Below are 18,425 nucleotides of genomic sequence, written 5' to 3'. Positions count from 1 at the left end.
TTGAATTTGAGCACCTTTTCATCTACCTGTTTGGCATTTGTATGTCTCCTTTTGAGAAATATCTATTCAGATTTTTTCCCATTTTTCAATCGGATTATTATATTTTTTCCTACAGGGTTGTTTGAGCTCCTTATATATTCTAGTTATTTTAAAATGTACTATTAAATTATTCATTTTTTGCATATCCATTGTATGCTTTTAAATTTGAGGTTACCAAGAGGCTTGCAAACAGTATCTTATAACCCATTATTTTAAACTGATGACAACTTAACACTGATTGCATAAACCAACAAACTGACAGGCAAGCAAAAAGAAAACTAATACAACTCTATACTTCATCTTTCTGCTTTTTATAACCTTTTATTGTTTCTATTTGTATTTATTGTACTGTCTGTGCCTTGAAAAGTTGTTGTAGCTATTATTATTATTATTTTTTTTTTTTGAGACAGAGTCTTGCTCTGTCGCCCAGGCTGGAGTGCAGTGGTTCGATCTTGGCTCACTGCAAGCTCCGCCTCCTGGGTTCATACCATTCTCCTGCCTCAGCCTCCTGAGTAGCTGGGACCACAGGCACCCGCCACCACACCTGACTAATTTTTTTTTTTATTTTTAGTAGAGACGGGGTTTCACCATGTTAGCCAGAATGGTCTCAATCTCCTGACCTTGTGATCCACCTGCCTCGGCCTCCCAAAGTGCTGGGATTACAGGCGTAAGCCACCACGCCCAGCCTATTATTATTATTTTTGAGATGGAGTTTCGCTCTGTTGCCTGGGCTGGAGTGCAATGGCCTAGTCTCGGCTCACTGCAACCTTTGCCTCCCAGGTTCAAGTGATTCTCCCGTCTCAGCCTCCCAAGTAGCTAGGATTACAGGCGCCCACCACCACGCCTAGCTAATTTTTGTATTTTTAGTAGAGACAGGGTTTCACCATGTTGGCCAGGGTGGTCTTGAATTCCTGACCTCAGGTGATCCGCCCACCTCTGCCTCCCAAAGTGCTGGGATTACAGGCGTGAGCCACTGTGCCCAGCCTGTAGCTATTATTTATGATTGGTTAATCTTTTCATCTTTCTGCTTAAGATATGAGTAGTTTAGCCGGGCGCGGTGGCTCACGCTTGTAATCCCAGCACTTTGGGAGGCCGAGGCGGGCGGATCACGAGGTCAGGAGATCGAGACCACGGTGAAACCCCGTCTCTACTAAAAAATACAAAAAATTAGCCGGGCGCAGTGGCGGGCGCCTGTAGTCGCAGCTACTCGGAGGCTGAGGCAGGAGAATGGCGTGAACCCGGGAGGCGGAGCTTGCAGTGAGCCGAGATTGCGCCACTGCACTCCAGCCCGGGTGACAGAGCGAGACTCTGTCTCAAAAAAAAAAAAAAAAAAAAAAAAAAAAAAAAAAAAAAAAGATATGAGTAGTTTACATACCACAATTATTATACAGTATTATAATATTAAATTATTATATACGGTATTATATACAGTATTTTATTGTATTGTATTATTATATTATACAGTATTATAATATTCTGTGTCTGTGTACTTGATATTACCAATCAGTTTTGTACATTCAGATGATTTCTTATTGCTCATTAATATTATTTTCTTTCAGAGTGAAGTTTCTTTCAGAGTGAAGAACTCCACTCTGAAAGTTTCTTATAGGACAGGTCTGATGATGGGACTATAGGACTCCATTTAGCGTTTCTTACAGGACAGGTCTGATGTTGATGAAATCTCTCAGCTTTTGTTCGTCTGGGAAAGTCTTCATTTTTCCCTCATGTTTGAAGTATGTTTTCATCAGATAATACTATTCAGGGGAATTCTATACTATTCTTTCAGCACTTTAAATATGTCATGCCATTGTCTCCTGGCCTGTAAGGTTTCCACTGAAAAGCGTACTGCCAGAAGTATTGGAACTCCATTGTATGTTGTTTTTTTCTCTTGCTGCTTTTAGAATTCTTGCTTTATCATTTACCTTTGGGAGTTTGATTATTAAATATTTTAGGTAGTCTTCTTTGGGTTAAATCTCTTTGGTGTTCTATAACCTTCTTGTACTTGAATATTGAGAGCTTTTTCTGGGCTTAGGAAGTTCTCTGTTATTGTCCCTTTGAATAAACTTTTTACCCCGATCTGTCTACCTCCTCTTTAGGGCCAGTAAGTCTTAGATTTGTCCTTTTGAGGCTATTTTCTAGATCTTATAGGCTGTGCTTCATTCTTTTTTATTCTTTTTCTTTTGTCCCCTCTGTATTTTCACAACTAACAAGCTGTCTTCAAGCTCACTAATGCTTTCTTCTACTTGATCACTTCTGCTGCTGAGACTCTGATGCATTCTTCAGTATGTCAGTTATATTTTTCAACTTCAGAATTTCTTTTTGATTCTTTTTAATCATTTTAATTTCTTTGTTAAATGTACGTGATAGGATTATGAATTCCTTCTCTGTGTTATGTTGAATTTCTTTGAGTTTCCTCAAAACAGCTATTTTGAATTCTCTGTCTGAAAGGTCACACATCTCTGTCTCTCTGGAATTGGCCCTGGGTGCCTTATTTAGTTCATTTGGTGAGGTTATGTTTTTCCTGGATGGTCTTGATTCCTATGGATGTCTGTCATTATCTGGGAATTGAAGAGTTAGGTATTCATTATAGTCTTTGGAGTTTGGGCTTGTCTGTACCAGTCCTTTTTGGGATGGCTTTCCAGGTATTTAAAAGGACTTGTGTGTTGTAATCTAAGTTTTTGGTCACTGCAGCCATATCTGCATTAGGTGGTACCCCAAGCCCGGTAATGCTGTGGTTCTTGCAGACTCATAGATGTACCACCTTGGTGGTCTTGGATAAGATCTGGAAGAATTCTATGGATTACCAGGCAGGGACTCTTCGTCTCTTTCCTTACTTTCTCCCAAACAAATGGGGTCTTTCTCTTTGTGCTGAGATGCCTGGAGCTGGGAGAGGGGTGACATAGCACGCCTGTGGCACCACAGCTAAGACTATGGTGGGTCAGACCTGAAACCAGCACAGCATTGGGTCTTGCCTAAAACATGCTATAGCAACTATCTGGATGCTGCCTATGTTTGGTCACAACCCTAGGTTCTACAATCAGCAGGTGATGAAGCCAGCCAGTCTGGTGTCATTCCCTTCATGGCAGCTAGTTCCACCATACACAGGTCCAGAAATGCTGTCTGGGAGCTAGGGCCCAGAACTGGAAACCTTAAAAATCTACCTGGTACTCTTCTACTGCAGCTAAACTGACACTGAAACCACAAGACAAAGTCCTTCCCATTTTTTCCCTCCCCTTTCTTCAGGCAGAGGAGTCTCTACCCATGTCCACCATCACCACAGGCCCATGGGGAGTAATCCAGGGTACTCCCAATGTTCCCTTAAGATTCAAGGGCTCTTCAGTCAGCTTGTAGTGAGTGCTGCCAGGTCTAGGACTCACCCTTCAGGCCAACGGGCCACTTTCTGGCCCAGGGTAGGTCCAGAAATGCTGTCCACGAGCCAAGGCCTGGAATCAGGGACCCCAAATGCCCACTTGGTGCTCTTCCCCACTGTGGCCAAACTGGTATCTAAGGTGCAAGCAAAGCCCACTCTATTCTTCCCTCTCCTTTTCTCAAGCAGAAGGAGTCTCTCCTCATAGCCACCAGAAATTCACCATTTCAACCATTCCAAACTATACAGCTACTTGGCATTTAATGAGTTCTCAGTGTTGCACAATCATCACCATTATCTACTTCCATATTGTTCTAATCACTCCAAAAAGAAACTCCATGTCCACTATGCAGTCATTCTTCATTTGCCCCTCCTCCAGGCCCTGGAAAGCATGAATCTGCTTTCTATCTTTATGGATTTGCTGATTCTGTGCATTTCATATACATCAGATCATACAATATGTTGCCTTTTGTAGCTGTCTTCCCTCCCTTAGCTTCTTTCTCTTACCTTCCCCGTAGCTGTCTTCCTTCCCTTAGCTTCTTTCTCTTACCTTTCCCTTAGCTGTCTTCTTCCCCTTTAAAGGTTATATCTGTACTTTACCCCTTTTTATAGCGAATAATATTCTTTGTATAGGTAAATGACATTTTGTTTATCCATTCATCTGTGGATGGACATTTGGGTTATTTCCACTTTTTGGATATTGTGAATAATGCTGCAATGAACATTGGCCTACAAGTATCTGTTTGAGTCCCTGTTTTCAATCCTTTTGGGAATATGTTTAGGAGTGGAATTGTTAGGCTATCTGGTAACTCTATTGAGGTAACTCTTTTTGAGAAATGTCCAAACTGTTTTTCCACAATGACTGCACCATTAAACATTCTTATAAGAAATGTATGAGGGTTCTAATTTCATCTTATCCTCGCCAACACCTCCTATTTTTCACTTTTTTATTATAGCCATCCTAATACGTTCTAACTATGTTTTCTTTGATTCTGTGTTTTTCTATTTGGCATCTATATAGGGTCAATGTTATTTTAACTATATTTTCCTATGTTCTGTATTTGTGATGTTCTGGTATTCAAGAGCCATACTGACTCTGGGAGAGGTTAGCCTTCTCAGGCTAACTAATTCCTAAAGATAACAACAACCTGCCTAGGAGCATGCCTTTCACACAAACCAACCAATCCAGCATTTATTCACCGTATCACCCATCTCCTTATCTAATTGTCACACACAAGCCAATGTTTCCCCATCCTGAATGTCCTAGAGCCAGGTACCAGGCAACTGGAGATAACGCCCATAGCCCATAGCCTCCTGGAATTATTCAAACTAGCCAATCCTAAACTGTTTACTCTGCCCTGCTTTGTCTTTACCATGGAAACTCCAAAAAGACTCTGGCCTAGATTTTCCCCTTGCTCTTGTCTTCTGCCACCTGGTCCAAACCTGGTACTTCTCACGTTGCCCTGTGGGACATGTGGTGACCACCCTCCCCTCTGGGACTTGTGAGTATGACACACTTCCTTTCAAGCCTTTTCCTCTTCTCCTGTGCTTGCATCAACTTTACTACACCATATTCAACATCTATATTCTTAGAACAAAAGTGGTATCTCATTGCGGTTTTGATTTTTATTTCCTTGTTGATTAGTGGTGTTGAGCATCTTTTCATGTGCTCATTGGCCATCTGTATGTCTCATCGGGAGAAACGTCTATTCAAGTCCTTTGCCTGTTTTTTAATTGGGTTGTTATCTTTTTGTTGTTGAGCTGTAAGAGTTCTTTATTCTGAATATTATATCCTTATCAGATACATAATTTGCAAATATTTTTTCCCATTCTGTGGGTTGTCTTTTCACTGTCCTTTGATGCGTGAACATTTTCAGTTTGAGGAAGTCCAATTTATCTATTTTTTCTTCTTTTTTTTTTTTTTTTTTGAGACAGGGTCTTGCACTGTCACCCAGGCCGGAGTGCAGTGTTGATCATAGCTCATTGCAGACTCAAACTCCTGGGCTCAAGCCATCTTCCTGCCTCAGCCTCCCGAGTAGCTGGGACTACAGGCATATACCAGCATGCCCAGCTAATTAAAATTTTTTTTTGTAGAGAGAGGGTCTTGCTATGTTGCCCAGGTTGATCTCAAACTCCTGGGCTCAAGCAGTCTTCCCACCTTGGCCTCCCAGAGTGTGAGGATTACAGATACGAGCCACCATGCCTGGCCTATGTATTTTTTCATTCTTGGTTGTTTTGGTATCATGTCTAAGAAGCCATTACCAAATTCAGGCCATGAAGATTTACTTGTATGTTTTGTTCTAAAAGTTCCATCATTTTAACTCTCATATTTATGTATTTGATCTATTTTAATTCAATTTCTTTTTTTTTTTTTTTTTTTTTGAGATGGAGTCTCACTCTGTCGCCCAGGCTGGAGTGCAGTGGCACAATCTCGGCTCACTGCAAGCTCCACCACCCGGGTTCACGCCATTCTCCTGCCTCAGCCTCTCCAAGTAGCTGGGACTACAGGCGCCCGCCACCACGCCCGGCTAATTTTTTGTATTTTTAGTAGAGATGGGGTTTCACCATGGTCTCGATCTCCTGACCTCGTGATTTGCCCGCCTCGGCCTCCCAAAGTGCTGGGATTACAAGTGTGAGCCACCGTGCCTGGCTTTTAATTCAATTTTTGTATATTGTTTGAGGTAGGAGTCCAACTTCATTTGTCCCATCACCATTTGTTGGAGAGAACATTCTTCTGTCATTGCATGGTTTTGGCATGCACTGCTTTTTTTCTTCCAATTTTTTGTTTGTTTTTTATTATTTTAGAGACAAGCTCTTGCTTTGTTGCCCAGGCTTCAGTGCAGTGGTGTGATCATAGCTCACTGCAGCCTCGAATTCCTGTACTCAAGTGATCCTCCTGCCTCAGCCTCCCAAGTAGCTGGGAATATAAGTGTATACTTCTATGCCCAGCTAATTTTAAAATTTTTTATAGAGGTGAGGTCTCATTCTGTTGCCTAGGCTGGTCTTGAAGTCCTGGCCTCAAGTGATCCTCCCACTTTGGCCTCCCAAAGTGCTGGAATTATAGGTGTGAGCTACCGCACCAGGCTGATTTGTGTGTGTGTGTAGGAAAATACTCATAACAGTAAGTTTACTGTTGTAATCATTTTTTTTTTTTTTTTTGAGACGGAGTTTCGCTCTGTCGCCCAGGCCAGAGTGCAGTGGCACGATCTTGGCTCACTGCAACCTCTGCCTCCTGGGTTCAACTGATTATCCTGCCTCAGCCTCCCAAGTAGCTGGGACTACAGGCGCCCGCCACCACGCCTGGCTAATTTTTGTATTTTTAGTAGAGATGAGGTTTCACCTTATTGGCCAGGCTGGTTTCAAACTCCTGACCTTGTGATCCACCCACCTTGGCCTCCCAATGTTGTAATCATTTTTAAGTGTATCGTTCAGTAGCATTTAAGTACATTCATATGCAGCCATCACCACCATCCATTTCTAGAACTCTTTTCATCATACAAATTGGAAACTCTGTACTCATTAAACACTAACTCCTCATTCTCCACTCCCTCCAGCCCCTGACAACCACCATTCTACTTTCTGTCTCTATAAATTTTACTATGCTAAGTACTTCATACAGGTGGAATCAGGCAGTATTTGTCTTTTCATAGCTGGCTTATTTCACTTAACAAAATGCTCAAAGTTTATCCATGCTGTACCATTCATCAGGCTAGGGTGAACCTCAGATTTATATAGGATTTCTGTTTTGAAGCCTTGACTGGTGAATAATACTTCATATTCTGTCCTCTTGGTCATCATCTTTCTTTTTGTGTTGTCACCTGTGCCTTTCCCACGATCCAGTCTCCTGATATTTTTTTCCGTTCGAATCTCTCCATTCCTTATTTGATGTTCTAATTTGCTCCATCCTCATTTTCCTCAGAATTCTGGCTTTGCCTCCTGGTCTTAATGAATGCCAACTTTCCCCTGAAGATTTTGTTCCCCTGCAACCTTGAATTTATGCTTTTTGTGTGTTTTGGTCTCATTCATTCAGAATACTAGGTCAGTGGTTGAGTTCAGCTCTCTTTTCATTCTCCAATGCTACATCTGAACCAGTACTCCTCTGCTCTTATGTTAAAATCCCATTCCTTTGAAGGATTCCATGACATTTGCATATGTCATTCTCCACTCTATCTGTGCTATCATCTATTGACTTCCTGGTTACTAGTTCATATCCCCATCGACATGGCTTATAATCTTACCTATGCTCATGGTTTCAGTTGTCCTCTAAAGTGGATGACTTGCGAAGCTATATATTCAGCTCAAATCTTCCCCTTGAGCTCTGTATCTAACTGCCTGTTGGGCGTAGCTATATGGACAACTCTTAAGCATTCCTAACTCAATATGTGGAAAATGGAAAAGCCAGAAATGTGGGCGTCTCCCTTGATTCCTTCTCTCACACTTCCTCTTGATTCTATTATCTTAATATTTCTGGCCAATAGTTCACTCTTCTCTTATCTCTACTGTTGGGGCTTGGAAGATAACACCCCAAATGACGACACTTTGGCATGCTGAGTACTTTGAAGAACACTGGAAAGGCTCAGATGCAAAGTCTGTTTCTGACCTTCTCCTGCTCTTCTTTCTCTGGCTTGCCTTTCTCCCCAAGGGAGGCTATGGAACCTAGAATTCCTTTTCCCCGAGGCAGGTCATAGGAACTAGAATGCCTCTCCCCCAAAGTCTGCCATAAAATCTAGAAATACCACTCTAACCTTCCCCCATCTTTCAGTGTAGGAGCTGGCCTGAAAGGAATTCTCTGACTTACCTTGACTGAAAGTAAATCATAAAACCCACATGCCAGAAGGAGTCCTGACCTGTACCCAGGAGGGAAGAATATCACCCAAAGAGGGCAGGAAGAATCCGAACAGTCAGGTTCCACTGGGTTTCCCCACTCAATTTACTATTAGATCATTTCCTTTTTGTCTAATTGCATTTCTCCATGGCTGTCCACTCTTCATCAAATCTAAGCATAAAAAGGGGCAGTTTTCCCTGGGTTTTTGGGTCTTCATTTCAGAAGGGTCCCGTGTCACATAAAACTTTGATTAAATAAATTTGTAATGCTTTTCTTTTGTTAACCTGTCTTTTGTTACAGGAGTGTTGGCCATGACTCTTATGGCGGAGAGGAAAGATATAATACCTTTCCGCCCCTAGACTACTTTATTTCAGATCTCTCATTGTAAAAAACTGAATTATGAAAACAATCTCCTAATTGGTCTTGCCAGCCCAATCCATTCTTCATACAGCAAATAGTAGACTAAAATGCAATCTAGTTATGTCACTCCTAAATGGTTCTCTTTATATTTAGGTTAAAGTCTAAGATCCTTATCATAGTATACAGTCTTTTTTTTTTTTTTTTTTTTTGAGATGGAGTCTCCCTCTGTCACCCAGGCTGGAGTGCAGTGGTGCAATCTTGGCTTACTGCAGCCTCCTCCTCCCAGGTTCAAGCAATTCTCCTGCCTCAGCCTCCCAAGTAGCTGGGACTACCAAGCGCCCACCAGCACACCTGGCTAATTTTTGTATTTTTAGCAGAGACGGGGTTTCACCATGTTGGCCAGGCTGGTCATGAACTCCTGACCTCAGGTGATCCGCCCAGCTTGGCCTCCCAAAGTGCTGGGATTACGGGCGTGAGCCACCACGCCTGGTCTACAAAGTCTTTTTGTGAAATAGCTCCAGTTTGTCTTTCCAGACTTATATCATACTATTCACCCCACTCTCATGTTCCAGCTATAATGAATTTACAGGTTGTCCTAAACTGGCTGAACCTCCCTCTTCTACGGCTAGTTAATTCTTATTTTTGTCATTTAAATCATCTTGGGAACTTCCTCCTCTAGGGTCCTCACTCAATTTGAGAGTAACTGACCTTCTTCATTCTCTTAATATCCTCTCCCTACTTTTAGCATAACATTTATCACATTGTACTGAGGGACCATAAGCTCCTTACTGAATTCTGTCTATATTTCCAGCATAGTTGTGGGTGTTTAGTAAATACTAGTTGCTGTGAAGAGATCCCATGATGCATGTCGAGGCTATGGTTTACTTTGTAGCACTTGATGAAGTGTGGCTATGAAAGGAAAAAGAGAAGATAAAATAGACCAGATCAAGTGTGGTGGCTCACGCCTGTAATCTCAGAACTTTGGGAGGCCGAGGCGGGAGGATCTCTTGAGCCCAGCAGTTCGAGATCAGCCTGGCCAACGTGGCAAAACCCCATCTCTACAAAAAAATACAAAAAGTTAGCCAGGTTTGGTGGCATGTACCTGTAGTCACAGCTACTCAGGAGGCTGAGGTGGGAGAATCACCTGAGCCTGGAAAGTCGAGGCTGCAGTGAGCTGTGATTGTACCACTGCACTCCAACCTGGGTATTGGGAGTGACTGCATTTAGCAGGAAAGCTGAGTCCACTGAAGGTGCTTTCACAATTATGGTGATTGGGTGCATGTTTGTTTGTTGAGGTAAAGGGAGTATGGTTGAGAGAGAGAGAAAGAGGTTGAAGATATAAGAGAGGGGATAGAAATAAGGTTACTTGGGAAAGAGGAAAGGTTTTCACCAAGTTTTCTTTTTTCTTTTTTTTTTGAGATGGAGTCTCAGTCTGTCGCCCAGGCTGGAGTGCAGTGGTGCGATCTCGGCTCACTGCCAGCTCCGCCTCCCGGGTTCTTTAAAACAATTTTTTAGCCTTTAGAAGTCTACAAGGTATTCATTCCATCAAGGCTGAGTTCAATGTCGCTTAACATAATATTCCCAATGAAGCATTCATGGTATATATTTAATAGAATCTTCATCTTTTCCTGGTCCAGGAAGAAGTTGGATAAGAAATACACTTGATAGAAGTTAAGAAGTAAAAGTTTCCTAACAAAAATCTGGAGCTGCCTCACAAGCAATGCTATTAGAATGGCTGGTATACTTTCAAAGTATATGCCTGGAATAAGATGACATTTTAGAAAGGCCTTGACTCTTAAGATAAATGTTACTTATATATTATAAATGTGTTTTTTTTTTTTTTTTTTGAGACAGAGTCTCATTGTCCCCCAGGCTGGAGTGCAGTGGCGCGATCTCGGCTCACTGCAGGCTCCGCCCCCCCAGGGTTCACGCCATTCTCCTGCCTCAGCCTCCCGAGTAGCTGGGACTACAGGTGCCCGCCACCTCGCCCGGCTAATTTTTTGTATTTTTAGTAGAGACGGGGTTTCACTGTGTTAGCCAGGATGGTCTCTATCTCCTGACCTCGTGATCCGCCCGCCTCGGCCTCCCAAAGTGCTGGGATTACAGGCGTGAGCCACCTCGCCCGGCCAAATGTGTTTTTTATATATAAGTACACACACACACATATACACACGTATGCACACACATACACATACTAAGCAGTATGTGTGTGTATGTGTGTGTGTATATATATATATATAAATTGTTGCTTTCATGATTATTGAATGTGACATTCTGAATAATTATTCTGGTTTTAATAGTTATTCTATTATACAACCTGAACTACTAATTAAAAAAATAAAGCACAAGAGTTAGAAACAGCTTACATTAAAACTACACAGTATTCATGAAGAGGCAGTTTCAGGGCCTCAGTCATCACTGTGAATTTTTTTTTTTTTTTTTTTGAGACAGGGTCATGCTCTGTCGCCCAGGCTGGAGTGCAGTGGCGTAATCTCGGATCACTGCAACCTCTGCCTCCTGGGTTCAAGCAATTCTCCTGCCTCAGTCTCCCGAGTAGCTGGGATTACAGGCGCACGCCACCATGCCTAGCTATTTTTTCTTGTATTTTTAGTAGAGACGGGGTTTCACCATGTTGTCCAGGCTGGTCTTGAACTCCTGATCTCAAGTGATCCACCCGCCTTGGCCTCCCAAAATACTGAGGTTACAGGTGTGAGCTACCGCACCCGGCCTAATCATCACTGTGAACTTCCACAAACACTTATTGAGAGCCAGTTACTCTGCACAAAGTACTGTGCATAGAGCTGGGAGGAACACAGTTGTTTAAGATGCAGATCCTGCCTTTAAGAAGGTATATTAGCTATTATAAGTTTCAATTAACCAAATGTGTGATGATTATTAAAAGTCAGTGTCATACATATTTACTTTGTTTTCTATTCTGATAAAGCTCATGTATGCTTTTAATTTCCCTTTAAATCTTAACTAATTTCCAAAACTATCAGTGTTTCATAAACAGCTTGTAGTGCCCAGAGTGCCTTGCCCTTAATAGCACTCATCCTATTTTTGTTGAACTAAAACGAACAGCTTCTCCAGTTTTAATTCTTGCATGGTTGGCAATTGGCTGAATTGGAATGTGAAGACACATTTAGAGGAGAGAATGTTCTGTCTGAGTGCTGCAGCTGTAAGAATCTCTTCAAAAAACATAAAGTCTATTAGATAAATTATGTACTCTTTAAACTCTCATGTTCATTTACACAATTGATCATGGAAACGACTTTAGAAATATGTGCATCAAATATTTAGCATATTTTTAAAGCTTCCTTAATAACATCACTAATAAGTGGATGCAATTTTGTGTTTACGGCAAACACCTATGAATATCAGATAACCTAATTATAGTTTATCAACATTACCTTTGAATCATTCCAATGGAAATGTCCTCTCTCACTGCATTCATATTGTTTCGGTGCATGAGCATGGAAAACAGCAGATTATTTTCCATGATCATAGATTTTAAATATTTACTTGCTAGCGCTGCATAATTTAACGCACTAGAGTTGGAAAGCAGTTTGTATGATATCTGATGCCATGTCAGTGTTGCAGAATATAGTTTCCTCCTGTGATTTCTGTGTGAAGTTGTAAAAAGGAAAGGTACTCTACTCCTTTTTTTCTAACCAATTAAAATTTGTTGTGGTAAATCTACAGAAAATCCAAGTCTGTAGTATACACACAATTTACTTTTGTATAATTATATAGTTATTTTAAGAATCCAAGCATTGTTTCTCATGGCCTGTTAATGCACAATACCAAAAATAAAATATATGCATTCTTGTAATCCAGGTCTTTATGAAAGTTACAAAAAGGCATCTAAACAGCTTGTTAGATGCATACTGTCTCTCCTAAAAAAAATCAGAACAGAGTTTGGGGATTTCGAAACAGGAAACCACAGGCTATGGAATCCTGTAAGAAAACTACTTTGCTCACTCTAGTAAGTGTGCCATTTGTGATCTTATCATATCCTTTGTTTGTTGTTTTGTTATTTAGTTGTCCAAGTACATGAATAAAAAATAAATAAATCCGGCTACCTGTTTCTGTGAGAATAAAAAAATAATTTAAACCACCAAATCCATTGCAAAATTGAAAAAATTTCAAGTTTAATTTTGAACTTTTTAACTCTTCATTCTTTTCTTTTCTTTTTTTTAATTTTTTTTTGCACACAAAACAATAAACATTTTCTAAAAATACATACAAACAAAAAGATGCGTATCAAACATATTAGGAAGGTTGCACATGGGAAGACGGGGAATAGAAATGGGCAGTGGGAATTAAAGAAAATAAATGAGAGAGGGACTTTATATGGATCAGTGATAATAACTCAATCCTCTATTTGACAAAGAAGAAGGAGAAGGAAGAGGAAGAAAAAGAAAGTGGGATAAAGGATCAGAAAGGGAGGAAAATAGAAAAAATTAGAGTATGACTCCAGGGTGGACCTGTTTTGTTGCCACCGGGTTGGTTGGTTGGTTGGTTTGTCTGTTGTATTTTTCATATGTTTCGCCATGTTGGCCAGACTGGTCTCAAACTCCCAGACTGAAGTGATCAACCCGCCTCGGCCTCCCAGAGTGCCGGGACTACAGGCGTGAGCCACCACGTCCAGCCCCCACATTGCTTCTGGCCTCCGTGGTAGACCTCCCAGACGGGGCAGTCGGGCAGAGGTGCTCCCCACATCCCAGACGGGGCGGCCGGGCAGAGGTGCTCCTCATTTCCCAGACGGGGCGGCTGGGCAGAGACGCTCCTCACTTCTTCCCAGACGGGGCGGCCAGGCAGAGGTGCTCCTCACTTCTTCCCAGACGGGGCGGCCGGGCAGAGGTGCTGCTCATTTCTTCCCAGACGGGGCGGCCGGGCAGGCAGCTCCTTACTTCCCAGAGCTCTTCATTCTTGAAGGTTGTCATTCCCACGTGGTTTCACAGTCCGGTGGTATAGACTTCATATTTTATTTCTAGTTTTTAGTATAATTTCCTTTGTAATTCAGAAGCATGTCTGGTAGTCCTTGCTCCAACAAAATCTGCGGTACAGTAAAACCGCATAGGATTACATTTTACAGTAACAGTATTTCTCTTGACATCATTTAGGAGTGAAGATAAAAATTTCCACTTTATTTTTATTTTTATTTTTTATTTTTGAGACAGGGTCTCGCTCTGTCGCCCAGGCTGGAGTGCAGAGGCACAATCTTGGCTCACCGAAAACTCCGCCTCCCGAGTTCAAGCGATTCTCCTGCCTCAGCCTCCTGAGTAGTTGGGATTACAGGCGCACGCCACTGCACCCGGCTAATTTTTTATATTTTTAGTAGAGACGGGGTTTCACCATGTTGGCCAGGCTGGTCTGGAACTCCTGGGCTCAAGTGATCCGCCCGCCTCGGCCTCCCAAAGTGCTGGGATTACAGGCGTCAGTCGCCGCGCCTGGCCAAAAATTTCCACGTTATAAAAAGCATCTTCGGACCGTCCTTTTTTCTTTCTTTTTTCTTTTCCTTCTTTCTTTTTTCTTTTCCTTCTTTCTTTTTTTTTTTCCCCACAAAGCCTCGCTCTGTCGCCCAGGCTGGAGTGCAGTGGCGCGATCTCTGCTCACTGCAACCTTTGCCTCCCGGGTTCAAGCGATTCTCCTGCCTCAGGCTCCCGAGTAGCTGGAATTACAGGCGCCCGCCGCCAGGCCTGGCTAATTTTTTAAATTTTTTAACAGAGACGGGCTTTCACCGTGTTGGCCAGGTTGGTCTCGAACTTCTAACCTCAAGCGATCCACCCGCCTCGGCTTCCCAAAGTGCTGGGATTACAGACGCGAACCACCGCGCCCGGCTGTCCTGTGTTTTAATGCTTGAAAATAATCTGAATATGGAAAATGAGTGCACATATCCCTTGATGTTTTATAAATAACCTACAGTCCTAATAATGGCTTGGCTTAGAGTTCCTTCACAACAGGTTAAGAAGGCATCCTGGCTTTTTTTTTTTTTTTTTTTTTTTTTTAAATCAAAGTGAGGCTTGGTTAGACTCTATCTTGGTCCCGAGTGCCAGGAAGGAGGGCCGCAATGCATGCTGGATCTTGCAGTTCCTACGCCAGAGGCAAGGGCGTGATGCTGCATGGCCTGCTGGTAGTTGAAGTCCAAGTGCTCAAGAGGAATTTATGGCAGCCGTAATGTGGTTTGTCTATCAAAGAGACAATGCTCACAGATGGATACTTTCTCTTGGTTCTGCGCTTGCTGCATTGGCGGATTAGCGGCTTGGGTGGCGAACAGGTGGGAAAAAGGGATGGATAAAGTTTAAGCATAGCAGAAGCCTCTACACCGCTGCTATCGCTACTGCCAATCGCAAGGCTTTCGTATCCCGGAAGTGGCTGATCTGATGGATTTGACGCGGAGGCGGTTCCTCTTACTACGGTGGCCGGGGTGCTCAAAGTACCTGTAGCTGCGGCGCTGAAGTCGGAACGTCTGCGTGTGTGCGGGCTGCTTTTGTGGCGGCTGCTGCTAGAGCTGGAGCATTTCCCGGGTTGGTGGCTCCTGCACATTTTTACAGTTCTCCAGTCCTTCTGTTTCGGTGAGGGATCGGCTTGAGGCTAAAGGAGTCGAGAAGTTTGGGACTTAGTGTCTCTGGTCCCCGAATGACCGGGTTTCTTGGGGGGGGTCCGCCTTCAGTGAAGACCCTGTGACCAACTGTCTGGGTTCTCTGAGGGTTTTGGCGCCTGCCTTGTCTCTCCTTTCTAATGTCATTTGTCTTCTGACTCTTCCTCGCTCTGTCCTGGGTTCCAGAGATAAACCGTAAGCCTAACTGTGGGCAGCTGTTCTTCGTTTCCTTGTGGCTTTCATAGATGTTGCAGGCAAGACTCTTTCCCCTGATCTATCGCATCCATTTGATCCCTCCTCATGCCAGTGCTCTGTCGGCCCGGCTCTTTTAAAAAATAAAAAAGGAAATAATAATAATAACTGGATCCCCACTATCTCTCTGTTCTCATTCCTAGCCTCTCTCTCCCTTTTTGGTGTTTGTTACTGCTTCAAGCCATAACACACTGCCTTGCATATATTGATGCCTTTCCATCTAAATATTAACGTTCATTCACTTCATTTGGTTCCCGCTCACCGTGAACTCTCCCAACCCTACCCGCATCTAAGGGCTTTTGAGGTTGGAGGTGTAGAATAAATTCTTATATATGATGACTATATTCATATATGAGAACCTTCAGCGGTCAACTCAGCATCACTGCTTACTGAGTTTATATTTCTTGTGATTTCTTTTGCTTACCTGTTCGTTTTGTATTGGTTATTTACCCACATGGGGCTCACTGCTACCCTATAGTTAGAGAAGAATACCTCATCTTGCATCTTTTTATATCCGAATTACTTAGGAGTTTTCTTATGTTTTCCTGCTTGGACCATATGTCCCCAGTGGGTTTTTGGCAATGATTTTGTGTCAGTTGATGGCAGAAAGAGACAAGGGAATGATCTTTCCTTCTTGCTTGCTTGTGACTTGTAATTAGATTATGAGCCATTGAGAGTACCCAAAGGGAATGGAAAGGCTTTGAAAGTTAAAGTCTATGTATTGTCTGAGTTTCAAATTGCTAAAGCTTCTTTGAACAGGAAGAGTTTCTATTTAGTCCAATAATCTGAGGCTATATTGAATTACCAGGTCATTCGCTATAAAATTTTTAGAACCACATGTCAAAAAGTGGCCCATGTAAGGAATTGTATAATTTAGCAGAAAGTCATTAAAAGCCATTTAATTAATGCTCTTTTTCTTTAAAATAGGATTCAAGTATTTGGAAAAATGTATTTATGGTGATTCGTTATGAAGTATTTCTAGATATTTTGATGGTTCTGGTGAACAGCATCGTATTCTGTTCACTAATGTTTTATAAAACGGCAGAAATTTTCTGGCTTTCTGGGGAACCACGTAACTCAAATGAGTTTGCTGCTTGTTTTCTATTCCAATTATTGCACTAAAGAGGTTCTTATACTAAGATTATCATTCTTTTTTAAGCTATCAAGTGTGATCTATACATGTCAGTAAAATATAAATATTAATACTGGTATAATGTTAAATTGGGATTATTCCTAATTAATCCACAAAATGCTGAAATAGTTTCAGCTATGCTTAAGATTTGGGGCGAAATATATTTCAGAATAAATTTACTCATAATTTTTTATTGAAAAAAATGATAAGCTAACCATTACTCAATCTTTTAATATTTTTCCTGAGATTTTATTCATTTAGTAGGCATTTAGTGACTACTTACTATTTAACTATTGTCACAAAATCACCAAAACATTTATTGGTAAGAGTATCCTCTTGTCCTCAGCTCTGCATAGATGCTTTTAAAGCATTAGCTCAGTTATTCCAACTAAGTAAGCTATTGAGTATTATTTACATTTAACAGATGAAAAAAACTGAAGCTTGAAGAATTTAAGGAATTTACTTCAGTTCTTTTCGACTCTTCCCACTGTACAATAGCTGCAAGGATTTGTGCTCTATCCTGGAATGTATAAAGAGCGTTAAATCAACACATGCTTACTCAGCAGCTATTCCTACCAGACACTCTTCAAGGCGCTGGGGATATAGAGTGAACAAGAAAAGTCCCTGCTCTTAGGGAGCTTATACTCTAGCAGAATGTATGAGATGTAAACTTTGCTTTCAAGAAGCAGAAAATATAGTCAATATGTATTAGATTTTACGGGAGTGTTTTAGAATGTTAAAGGTGAGAAGAGAGATAACTAGGGAATGTTTCATGAAGATGAGATCTAATCTGGAATTTAAATAGTGGTTAGGGATTGGTAGGTAGAAATTAGGACCCTGTCTCAAAAAAAAAAAAAAAAAGTAAAAATCTGTGATATAGAATAATTGGTGAGCCTTATAAAGCACTTTATTTTTATTTTTGGGACTATTTATAAATAAAATTGTAATATTTGACATGCATTCAATCATTTAGCATTTATTTATTAACTAGACACTCTTCTAGGCCACAATGGTATAGTAGTGAGTAAATATGGTGTTTACCCTCATAGAATTTACTGTCTAACAGAGGAGGCAAACATAAATAAAATAGTCAAAGAAATTTAAAGTTACAACTGTGGTAAATGCTATTGAAAAAGAACTTGATGTTACACAAAGGAAGAACTGATCATAGAGGGGATAAGAGTGGGGATGGGGAGAGGCCAGTTAGAAGATTGTTGGAGTGGCCCATTTGAGAGATGTTATTTTGGACAAGGTGGTGGTGGTAAGATGGATTCCAGAGGTGTTCAGGAGGTGGAACTAGGTGATGGATTAGACATGGAAGGTGAGGGAGAGGAAGATCTCATTGGCTAATCTTAGGTTTTTGGCTTATATAACTGGAAGGATTGTTGCACCGTTCACCGAGGTAGAGAACATTGAAAGAGGACCAGGTTTGGGAAACATGCTTTGTTTATTAGTATTTTTTATTGTGGTAGCAGTGTTTAAGGTTAATTTCTTAGTTATTTTTTACCCTTTTGTGTCATTGTTGTAGTTTTGTATATTTGAGTAATACTGTGCCTAAAATAGGTTTTTTTGGTATCATTTTTTCTTGATTGAGCAGGGGTGGGGTTCTACATGAAAGCATCTGGAAATATGTTGGTCTCTGTTTTGAATCTATCTGTAATACATTAAACCATGTATATGAATAGGTAACTGAATAATGCAGTTACATGCCATCTTTATTTTCTCTTGAGATTTGGTAGTAAACTGGCATCTAGTTAATTTCTAACTTCATTCATTTGGTACATATATAAATATAAATGCATTAGGAAAAAATACATACTTTTGATTTTTCTCTGAAATGCTTCAT

At 41.3% G+C, this 18,425-nt stretch overlaps 1 protein-coding gene across 10 annotated transcripts in view; it reads left to right on the top strand.

Moving 5' to 3' along the window:
* The first annotated feature begins 14,689 nt into the window (after positions 1-14,689).
* ATG4C (autophagy related 4C cysteine peptidase) overlaps positions 14,690-18,425 on the top strand; it is an 83,116-nt gene continuing 79,380 nt past the window's right edge. For 4 of the 10 annotated variants that reach the window (XM_063613345.1, XM_055233733.2, XM_063613346.1 and 1 more), the window contains exon 1: positions 15,021-15,169. The gene's annotated coding sequence lies outside the window, so the exon portion shown is untranslated. Of the gene's footprint in view, positions 15,170-18,425 lie in introns of all 10 variants that reach the window. The other 6 variants (XM_063613344.1, XM_063613348.1, XM_055233735.2 and 3 more) reach the window with 5 other exon arrangements.

The sequence above is a fragment of the Symphalangus syndactylus genome, chromosome 19 (genome assembly GCF_028878055.3).
Source record: "Symphalangus syndactylus isolate Jambi chromosome 19, NHGRI_mSymSyn1-v2.1_pri, whole genome shotgun sequence".
Classification (NCBI taxonomy): Eukaryota; Metazoa; Chordata; class Mammalia; order Primates; family Hylobatidae; genus Symphalangus; species Symphalangus syndactylus.
The sequence above is the reverse complement of the archived record's forward strand: the minus strand, read 5'-3'. Positions and strand labels throughout refer to the sequence as shown.